This window comes from Myotis davidii, unplaced genomic scaffold (genome assembly GCF_000327345.1).
Source record: "Myotis davidii unplaced genomic scaffold, ASM32734v1 scaffold205, whole genome shotgun sequence".
NCBI classification, from domain to species: Eukaryota; Metazoa; Chordata; class Mammalia; order Chiroptera; family Vespertilionidae; genus Myotis; species Myotis davidii.
In genome coordinates, this window is record NW_006297573.1 from 654611 (window position 1) to 663670 (window position 9060).

The 9060-nt window shown below is 45.2% G+C and overlaps 1 long non-coding RNA gene across 2 annotated transcripts; it reads left to right on the forward strand.

Annotated features, from left to right (window-relative positions):
- Positions 1-699: 699 nt before the first annotated feature.
- On the forward strand, positions 700-6793 carry LOC107184577. Of its 2 annotated transcripts, none has more exons than XR_001515431.1 (3): positions 700-798; positions 2742-3041; positions 5593-6793. It is a non-coding gene; the product is annotated as an uncharacterized LOC107184577 (long non-coding RNA). The 2 variants fall into 2 exon arrangements; XR_001515432.1 differs by having other exon boundaries at positions 2769-3041.
- Positions 6794-9060: the final 2267 nt, after the last annotated feature.

Here is a 9060-nt window from a genome sequence, read left to right on the forward strand (position 1 = left end):
TAAAAGCTTAAACCTCTTTGTCTTATCACTATTGTATAAATTTATTCTTCTTCATTAAGATGCTATACAAACCTCAAATTCTAAACACCCCTTTGAGTTACTCATCAAATTCTAACCATCCCTTGGGGAACGTCATCACCGAGTTTCTCGGGTGTGTTTGCATACTGCATGATTCATAAACTGTTTTTTCTCTTATTAATCTGTCTTTTGTCTGTTTAATTTCCTGAGCCTCAGCTGCAGAACCTAAGAGAGCAGAGGAAGCATTTGTTTTCCTCCCCTATTATCCCTGTTTTAGAGATGAAGAATCCAACACAGCGACAGATGGGCTGCCCCCCAAATCGACAGATGGGCTGCCCCCCAAATCGCCAAGGCTCCAACCTGATCTCCTAACTCCAGGCCCAGAGCCCTGTCCCCATCTCAGTGGTCCTCCTCACACTGGGCCCCTTGGCCCTGGGGAAGAGTCATTTCACCACATCTTGGGCAGCCTGTGACTTCTAAAATCACGTGGAGACACCTCTCCTAGTTTTTTGTTGTTTTTAAGTTTTTAGTTAATTAATGAAAATCTGTTTTACACAGCCCTTGACAGGGAGCTCCTGGTCCTGAGCAAACGCAGGCCGTTCCAGTTCAGGAGCAGGCTGCTCGGGAGCATCAGGTTACCCTGGCAATAACCTCCCGGAGGAAGTGACTCAGCAGCTGAGATCTAAAAGGTAAGCTGGAGTGATTTGGACAAAGGGAGCAAGAAAAGAGGGTCCTGGGTAAGGGAAACCCACCTGCAAAGACCACGATGCAAAGAGCTTGGTGAGTTCGGGAAATTGAAGAAGTTCAGGGAGGGTGGAGTAGAAGGAGGCAGAAAGAGGGTGGGGAGGCCGGCGAGGGGCAGGGAGCACATGTCAGAGGACACGGGTGACAATGATGATGAGCTAGTCATCATCCCAAGAGCAGCGGAAAGCCTTTGGAGGGCGTTAGCAGGGGCTTCAAATGATTATGTTTGCATCCAACTGAAGTGAGAAGAATGGGTTGGAAAAGGTGATAGATGAAGGGGGTTTGGCTTTTGGGGTTATTTTCCATGTCTTATGAACTTATGAAACCAGGAACTTATGAAAGGTAGAGAATGAGTGAAAACATGTGACCCTGCAGTTGTCAGTGCTCCCACAGAAGCACACTTCTGGGAGAAACAAGCCTTTATAATCATCACTAGACATTGGGTACCAGGCAGAGACTAGATGGACCCAGACCTGCCTTCAAAGAGCCCATAATCTATTATAGTATATAGATAAGTAAACTCCATCCAGGTGTCTGCACCAAGTCCTGTGGGAGCACCGTGGAGGCACGGCTGGCTCTGTAGGTCAGGAAGGCTTCTCAGGAGAGGTGACATCTGAGCTGGGTCTTGATGGATGGAGACGAGTTTGTTGGATGGCTAATTTTTAAAAAGATATTTTTATTAATTTCAGAAAGGAAGGGAGAGAGAGAGAAAGATAGAAACATCTATGATGAGAGAGAATCATAGATCAGCTGTGGGTGGCTAATTTTTGATCAATGAATAAAGATCTCAACGTTCTTAAAGGATAGTAAAGTGAGAGATGAAAGTGACACATTGCGAGACATTTGTCAGGACTGCCCCACGTCTGCTACCCTGCTCTTACAGCTAATACCTGAATGCCCAACCCCATCTCGTCCCCAGCTACCAACCAAACACCACTGGGACTTCAAATCTGTTCTATCTCCTGACACCTCCTTGACATAAAAATGTGAAGAAAACTTGTTATAATATTGCCACTAAGAGCAGATGGACCTGGCTTCCAATCTGGGCACTGCCTCAATCAACTTATTAGGCAAATCACCTTACCTTCTCTAGACAGTAGGTTTTGTCATCTGTATAATGGGTGTAATAGTACCTACATCACAGCAATGATGGGAAGAGTCCTGTGCCAGTTATGATGTCACGGCATCTCAGTTCCAAACCCGTCTGTACTCTGCTTTGTGTTGATGGGGCTGGATCTCTGCAAATCACATTTCTGCTCAGCCTGCTGGCCCCCTCTTGAATTCTGCCAATGGGGGTACTAGAGGGAGCTGCAGGGCTGGAGGGGGAAGAGCAGACTTGCTTGTTCCTGTGGGCTTAGTATCTGAAGGAAGAGACCAGGAAGGCTCTCAGGGGAGGTGACATCTGAACTGGGTCTTGAAGGATGAAGAGGAGTTTGTTGGATAGCTATTCCTATCCCAGCAATACCTTTTCCTTTGGCAGCAGCTAGTCCTCCCCACAGCACAGCTGAAGCCAGTTTGCAGTTTTGCAACACAGAATTAGCTTCATCGCTTCCCATCAGAGACGTTAGCACCAGCCCAGCAGTGCCCCCTCCTCAGCGGTCTGAGTTTCAGCTCATGGGGCCCCTCCACGAACCCTCTTAATTTTAATAATTCTAACTTTTCCCCCTGTGGTCTTTCATCCCTAAGCGGATAGCTAATTTCTACAGCTGTTATCTCTGTTTTAGCTTTTAGTTCTCATTTTACCCTTTCAGTTGCCTAGTTAACAACCTTACATCTAGTTAACAATCCTTTTCATTAAATTCCCACTGTTCACGTAACTGATGTGGTTTCTGTCTCCTGGCTGCATGCTGACTGTTACAATTAGTTAAGAAGATTATATCAATTGTTTGTTCCATGCAAATGCTCAATAAATGTTTCTTGTTATTATGGATTTCTCATGGATTCCTAACTTGTATTCATGTATTCATTCATTTATTCAGCATATGTTGTTTCCTACTATGTGTCAGGCCCCATGTGGAGTATTGGGGTGCAGAGCTGAGTAAGATACAGGCCAGCCCCCACGAAGCCGGCAGTCTGAGTGAAGGAGACTACCAAGAACCTGAGCCCACCCCGGGAATGGTTCTTGGCACCTCGTCCAAGAAGCTGCCACTGCTGATCTCACTGCCCAGTTACTCTGAGATCGTCCAGAACCCCCATGTCGGACCACACAAGCAGCCTTCAACTGGCACGTCTTCAAGCACCTTTTGTTAACAAACTCCAGACTTCATACTTATGGTAAGGTTAACTATTTTATGTTATTATTAGAGACCTGGTGCATGAAATTCATGCGGGGAGGGGGCCCTCAGCCCAGCCTGCACACTCTTGCAATCTGGGACCCCTCGAGGGATGTCCGACTGCCAGTTTAGGCCCAATCCTGGGATAGGGCCTAAACTGGCAGTCAGACATCCCTCTCGCAATCCAGGACTGCTGGCTCCAAACCGCTTGCCTGCCTGCCTGCCTGATCACCCCTAACCACTCTGCCTGCCTGGCTGATCGCCCCTAACCACTCTGCCTCCCTGCCTGATCACCCCTAACTGCCTTTGCCTTGCCCCCGCCACAGCAGCTTCGTGCAGAAGGACGTCAGAAATTACGTCTGGAAGGTTGTTCGGCTGTCTGGTCTAATTAGCATATTATACTTTTATTATTATAGATTGTTTATTTGCACATCTTCTCATCCTTCCTAGGTGGTAAATTACTTGAGTTGATTTCCCAAAATGGCCTGCTTCTGTATCTATTTATCAGCCTAGCACAGTGCTGGGATATGATAGGATATCTTTTTTTAAAAATACGATGAAGGAATGAATTTATTTATTCAAAAATACCCTTGAGCTCTTACCATGAATCTGGCAATGGGCTAGGTACTGGGAAAACAAGGGCAAAGAAAACTAACAGCGTCCCTGCCCCCGTTGAATGGCTATCTGATTCAGTGATCGAAGCTGGATAACTTCTGAGGACCCAGACCTGCATGGGGCTGGAAGCGGCTCCATCAGCCCGGTATGACTCAGACTTTCCGCACAACCTCCGCTTCCTTCCCGCGGAGACAAGCGAGCCCTCGGTGGGGAAGGCTGCCCACTGTGGTTTACCTTATGTCCTGATGCTGGTGGCCAAGGCTGTATTTAAATAGCAAACATTTGCATTTTTAATGTTGACTGGAATTGGAAAGGCTGTGATAACCTTTCCAAGCTGATATTGGTTTTTACATGATTGAAACAGGCCTGGCCTCAGGCATTTCTAAATGGAAACTTTCAAGTATTTTCAATGTCAGTGAGAGTGCAGAACCACCTCAGAGCACTGTGCCTGGTCTGCACTCTCAGAAAAAAGCACCTCCCTCCCTCCCCTGAGCACACTCAGCACCCGGGCCTTGTCCACACTTCAGGGTCCTCTTCATCTTCATTCGGAGGGTAGACAGCACGAGGGTCCAGGTCCTGTCTCTTTGGCGATGCGGAGAGTTTAGGGAAGCGCGGGGGTGCAGTGGAAAGAGCTCTGACCTTAGAACTGGCTCTGACAACTAAGTACCTTCTCTCCACCTCACTACCTGGGAGACTTGGACGAACCGCTTCCCTCTCCAACCCTCCTTTTCCTCACCTGTGCCCTCGGAATAAAAACACTATTTCACAGGTTTGCTGTGAACATTCAACTGGGGTGATCTGTAAAAATGCTGCCCCACCCCATGCCTGGTACTTTGCTCAGTGGACGTTAGTTCTCGTCCTTCCCTGGCAGTGACCTGACTAAGGTAACACATCAATATCAGGTGAGAACCCCAAGCTCGTGACTTCCAGGACTCTTTCCAAGAGACCCACTGGACACAAATAGATTAAAACATACACATTTGAGAACTAACCGGTTTGGCTCAGTGGATAGAGCATCGGCCTGCGGACTGAAAGATCCCAGGTTCGATTCCAGTTAAGGGCATGTACCTTGGTTGCGAGCACATCCCCAGTTGGGGGTGTACAGGAGGCAGCTGATCGATGTTTCTCTCTCATTGATGTTTCTAACTCTCTATCCCTCTCCTTTCCTCTCTGTGAAAACTCAATAAAATATATTTTAAAAAAATAAAACATACACATTTGGGTTAAAAGCAGAGGACTCGTTTCCACCTTCCCTCTCTTCTGACTGCTCTCATTAATGAAATGTGCCAGGACAACCGCCTTGGCACCTACATTTTTCTTCTCTGTTTTTGTTGTAGAGAAAGTTACTGTATTATCCAATATGGTACCCAATAGCCAAAATGTGGCCTTTTAAATTTAAATTCATTACAATTACATAAAATTTAACATTCAGTTTCTCAGCCAGTAGCCATACTTCAAAGGCTCAGTGACCACATGTGGCTGGTGGCGGACAGTGCAGATAGATACAGGCCATTGTCATCATCACAGGAGGTACTATTGGGAAGTGCTTAGTAATAGACGGAGAAGAGAAAAGAGAGGCAAGAAGAAGGGAAAGGAGAAGAGAGGAGAAAAGGGGCACATCAGTTTCCCAGAGCACTGCTCCTTCATGTACAGCCTTGCACGTGCTCATCCAGGCATGGAAATCAATCTTCGTGTATTTGCACATTCTGATGGAAGAGCGAAACTCTCTCCTCTGCAAGCCAGTGCCTGAGAATTTTTAAAATTGAGTTGGCTCAACAATTATTACCATTTAAAACTCAAATGTTATCATTTAATTCCCTTCTCAAAGTAGGTCCACAGTTCTTCCTGGTCTCCAGAAAAAGCCCCACGTCCTCAGCATGTTTCCAAGGTCACTAGCCAGTCCAGGATGCTTCCCACCATCTCCTGTCCTCACTCAGCGCAGACATTCGCCCTGCGTGCCTGATGACAGCCTTCTCTGACGCACCTTGGATGCTACAGTCCTTGCCTGAGCCTCGCTGAGTGCATCGCCTGGAACACCCTGAAAGGTATCTTCTCCACCCATAGGCATTGGGCAAAGCACAGCTCAATGCCTCCTCCTCCCTCTGCCTTCCCCATTTCTGCTCGTCTGATGTGCTTCCGTGTCCAGCATTTTATTCGTGTCTTTCAGAGCATTTGCCCAGCTGTATCCAAGCCCCCTTCCCCAATCTTTGTCCACTGTATCCTCCCACGATGGTGATTCGCAAACTCTGTGTGAAGGAAAGACCAGCATTTTTTTGTGTGTAGTTTTTACTTTTGTAAATTTCCAATCCATTGCAGACTGATGATTTTGTAAAATAAAATGAAATTTACAAACCAACGACATATAAAAATATAAGCCTTAGTTCCATTCTTGCTAGGTTCAAGTTGCTCTAACAGTCTCTACACCCCTACTCTCAATTTCTATACTTTTCTCATCGCTGGCCAGTAAGTTTTCAGGCCATACATGGAAGAGCAGTGTCCTCCAGCTCCTGTGAGCAGGTTCTGCATGTGGTCAGCGCTCCACACGCTTTATGGAATTCACTGGAAACTTCCCACCAGTGCTCCTCCGGTATGAGAGGGGATGCACAGAGGAGAGTCTTTGTGGAGGAGCCTCAGAATGCAGAGGCCCACTCTGGTGACGCTTGTACGCAGATTTGGGTGTGGACACTAGTTCTGTGTCTAAGTAGCTTCATGGCCCTGAACGTGTTACCTGAGTGTGGCCTTGACCTGAAGGTGGACCAGGGGTCTTAAACTTTTTTGTGCCATGGACTTAGTCTGGGGAGGCTGATGGAGATTTTCTCAGAATGTTTTAATTCTTTCAATGCAGAAGTAAAAAAACCACAGGATTTCAAAGGAAATTAATTATTCTCAAATACAATTATTAAAATGTTGGTGTCAAATGTTTATGAACACATGAAAAATAATGATATTTGTTAGTGGACAAAGCATCGGCTATAATTTGAAGTCCTGGTGAACGTGAAATTATATTTCAAGTACCTACAACTGTACTGTGATTTAAAAATACCAGTGACTTCTTTATGACTGTCACAAACACTGTTAGTGTTACTGTGATTTATTGCCTGTACTCACGATTGAAGGAACTGTTTAATTTCAGAATAATAAAAATAAAGATGCAATTTTCCCCCTCTTCTAAGGTCTAGGCAAAGTGTCTTCTAACTCATTTATTCATTCATTCAGTCATTCAACAAATATTTATTGAGAACTTACTAAGTGCCAGGCATTGTTCCAGCAGAAGCGAAGTGCCTGCCCTCACTGGGTTTTCATTCTTTCTGTGAGTCATTACAAACAACTAAATATAGTTGATTCTTGTTATTTGCAGCAGTTATGCTGTATAAAGTCACCGTGAACGCTGAATTAGCGAATACCAAACCATTGTTCATAGGGAAAATACAGGGTTAGGTTTCCGTAAGCCTCTGGTCACATTTTCATCAACCTACCACTATATAACCTTATTTTTTGTGTGCTTCTGTTTAAAGATGCCTTATTGTTGACTCGTTAATATTGCACTCATGACCAACAGCACTGTAACCTCTAACTATAACTATCAGAGTGAAGGATGCTTTTTTAAAACGTGTATTTTCTCTATAAGGCACATCACAACCTTCTTGAGCCTAGAAACACTAAACAGTGCTTAGAAACATGAGATAGTAACATCACCAAGAAAAAAAAAGACCATTTTTATTTTATTTTTAAATACATTTTTATTGATTTCAGAGAGGAAGGGAGAGGAAGAGAGAGATAGAAACATCAATGATGTGAGAATGAATCATTGATCAGCTGCCTCCTGCATGCCCCCCCACTGGGGATTGAGCCCGAAACCCAGGCATGTGCCCTTGACTGTAATCAAACCTGGGACCTTCAGTCTGCAGGCTGACACTCTATCCACTGAGCCAAACCAGCTAAGTCAAAAAGAGACCATTTTTAAACAGCCTGTCTGAAGAATGAAAGGTGGTCACTTCACCCAAATTTGAGGGATATAAGGGGATAGTGGCAGTAGGAAGCTTGGGGAGGAATACCGGAGGTGAATCTGGAGGCAAGAGGGAAACCCTGAAAAGTTTTTGATCAGGAAAGTGACATGATTACCATGACACTGCCAGAGAGGAGAAAATGAACTGGAGGGAAGAGAGAGTAAAATGTAAGGAGGATGACCAATTTGGAAGCAATTTCTATAAACCAGGCAAGAGATGGTGTGAGCCTAACCAAGAGTAGAGCTAGTGGGAGTGTAAAGAAAAAGACCAATTGGAGAGCTGTTTTGTGGGGGTTTTTTTGTTATGCAATTGACAAAGCTTGTGATGCATTTTCTCCTGCCTCCCCAGCACATATCCTCTTTGATTGGGGGCGGGGGGGCGGGGGCAAGAGGGCCTGCAGATAGTTGGAGTTCAGGTGACTGAAGTTTCAAGTTTGGATGACTAAATAGATGTTGAAGCCATTCATTGAGAAAGGAAATTCCAAAAGTAGGGCAAATAAGGGCAAAAAGCAAGGTTTCATTTTGAACATTCCCATGAGGGCAACTGGGAAGATGCCCAGTTTCAATGGAAAATATGTCTGAAGGTCAGAAGAATGGATTTGGGAGTCATCAGGATGTAAGTGGTAGAAGCCACTGGGGATAGACAATAAACCTTCAGGCTGGTTGGCGAAGGGAGGTTGGCCCACACCAAGCAATTGGAAACTAGCACCTGATAAATTGGATATGACAAAGTGTCCAGTATGTGACGGAAATAGTACTGCTGTCAAAAAGAAGAGTGATGAGTAACAGCTGAAATTGCTAAAAAGTTCTTCCTGAAGAAGAAGTTTTGAACAGATGGAGCCGGATATGCAGGATTAGGAGGCCAGAAGGAGGTGTTGCTGGTGGGAGAGCAGTGGGAACCTCAACCAGGCAGGAAGGATACTCGCCCCAGAAGTGCATGCCCCTGATGGTGCTGCCAGAGAAATAAACAAGGAACTCACTGGAAAACCCATTTTGAGGGAATGGGCCACCACAGTTACCTTTGGGGAGGGAAACTGAGCATCTAGAGCAGTGATGGCGAACCTATGACACGCGTGTCAGAGGTGACATGCGAACTCATTTTTTTGGTTGATTTTTCTTTGTTAAATGGCATTTAAATATATAAAATAAATGTCAAAAATATAAATCTTTGTTTTACTATGGTTGCAAATATCAAAAAATTTCTATATGTGACACGGCACCAGAGTTAAGTTAGGGTTTTTCAAAATGCTGACATACCGAGCTCAAAAGATTCGCCATCACTGATCTAGAGAGCAGGGTGGGAGAGAGGCATCTTTCTACACCAGCGGCTCTCAACTTGTGGGTCGCGACTCCTTTGGGGGTCAAACAACCCTTTCACAGGGGTCACCTAAGACCATCAGAAAA